Raw genomic sequence first — 2,439 nt, 5'->3', positions numbered from 1 at the left:
CGGCTTGCAAAAGTCGCTTGCGTTGGAGAGCTTCGCTCTCTTCAAGATGGAGAGCGAGCCGAGTGTCAATTATTGGCGCTTATTATTAGGGGCCTTGCTTTTGCCTGAGCATTCTTCTCGGGGCTAATGTGCCATCAAGGTCCTTCCAAATGGCGTCTGAGAAAGACAACTGCATTGCTGGTCACTGCGGAGAGCTCATATTACCAATGAGCATGCTTTCGTAATTGTTCCATTTCATCTCTGTGAAACAATGTTTTTTTTCTTCCCGGGTTTCCGTAGCCACCCACCCAACCCCTTACGAGACCTCTGATCAGTGCCCTACCTTATTACAGACCAATTCAGACCTTATTGGTCACCCCGTGCCCTTATAAATCTCAACGTTCATCCTACAAAGAGTCCTATCACAAGGGTGAAACACAACACAAATAGTCAAAAAAATATTTTTGCCCGTATTTGAAACGGCTGTACGCCGTATGGACCTGAAAACTCAATTCTCCTGTACAAGAATACGGGGTAAACCGTGTGGGTGAACAGGGATGTAAGATCACGAACCGGTCTAAATTATTGCATTCAGTACAGAAGCAAAACAAAATGACACGCAGCGGTGTAGAGTTGAGCAATTACTACTTTTTTTTAAGTATACAAACTCAACAAAAACACATCGCTAGTGCGGTAACATTTTCCAACGGATCACGCTTGCCATTCACGAGTTTGGGCTGTTTGACGCCACTTTAATCAACGAAGCACAGCTGTGATGATTTAAGATATATATAATTTTTCTCTCCCTCTGACATTGCCAAGGGTCCCTTCAAGGTTAACCATGTTGACACGAGGCTCTTTAATTGGCATGTTGATGCTCGACGTGATTAGTTTCTCATTAGCCCTTCAAATAAGGCGCCGTACAAACGCATTCTTTGATGGACACGCGGCAAAAGTGGCCAGCTGTATATTGGAGCCACGAAGAGAACGAAACAAAAACGCATTCATCTTCTTGGTTCTTTCGGTAAAGTCACGTAGAAGGGTAATAATAAAGTAATATAAGTATAAAACATAATAAAATACTTCTCACGACGTTTCGGCCACAACGCAAGCAGACGTCCTCAGGTGAAGAACAGGTCTGTCGGAAAGACAGGTCTGTCGGAAAGACAGGTCTGTCGGAAAGACAGGTCTGTCGGAAAGACAGCGTCACGTTTCGGCCACAACGCAAGCAGCCGTCCTCAGGTGAAGAACAGGTCTGTCGGAAAGACAGCGTCTGAATGACGCTGTCTTTCCGACAGACCTGTCTTTCAGACGCTGTCTTTCCGACAGACCTGTTCTTCACCTGAGGACGGCTGCTTGCGTTGTGGCCGATACGTCGTGAGAATTGTATTTTTATTATGTTTTATTTTTATTATTTCCCTTCTGCGTGACTTTACCGAAAGAACCAAGAAGATGAATCCCTGCAGTCACGAAAGCTTTAAATTGAAACAAAAACGCATTCATTTTGCGTTTCTGAATATCGCATTCTTCACGTGCAGACTAATGGGTCGCGGTCCGTGACCTCAAAGACGTCGAGTGACATGTCACATATATGATAAGGGAAAATTTCTAAAAGGGAATGTAATCCGATACGTAATTGTATTGTTCAGCACAGCGACATTTTCAGTGTTTTACATACTCTGGGGTAAAAAAAACGTGTTCTCGTATTGTGCTCCACATTTGAAGCAACATTTCGCTGTGCCACTTTGAAGCGACAACAGAAATTACAATTTGATGACGCGAACGGGCATCACAAAACCTCGCCTTTGTAAACTCAGCATCGTTGTGCAGAAGCAATTTCGCAGGAACGAGTCTTTAACCTTCTTCGTCAATGCTTCCATTCATTCCTAAATGTGTCGATGCAGCACAGGAAGGTGCCACGATCACGTAGTCTGTAGTATCACCAACTTCAGACCATCACCTAAACAGCTATATGGAGTCTTCAACAAGCCACAAATCTGGCCAGGTGCCAAAGAAATTGGCATTTTGTAGCAACACAATTTTAAGGGAATATCAAACTGGCAGCCTGTGCAATGTAACAGGAACGATCATGCATACAGAATGATTATGTTGAGGAATTTAATTGGCAATGGATAACGGTGACTCTTCTGCCATGAGTCGTCTATAGGCCGTGATGCTACCACGCCGTTTGCATAGCGGTCCTGCCCGGGAGAGCATGCCTTGGCAGGCAGGATTGCGATGCCACGGAGGGTCCATTTACCACCAGTTTGTGTCTTTACATCTTGGGCAAGTCTGTGATCAATTCGAATAGCAACATAACTTTAAACTTCCATTGGTATTGGATCATTTTTACAAACAGTTATCATGCCCCCCCCCCCGACTTTACAGATAAGACGGGTGGACTGTAAAAAACGCATGTTTTCAATCTTAGCTGGAAAGAATACAAACGTAGGCTTCACG

Source organism: Lampetra planeri, chromosome 7 (assembly GCF_965212315.1).
Source record: "Lampetra planeri chromosome 7, kcLamPlan1.2.h2, whole genome shotgun sequence".
Taxonomy (NCBI): domain Eukaryota; kingdom Metazoa; phylum Chordata; class Hyperoartia; order Petromyzontiformes; family Petromyzontidae; genus Lampetra; species Lampetra planeri.
Note: the sequence above shows the minus strand (reverse complement) of the source record.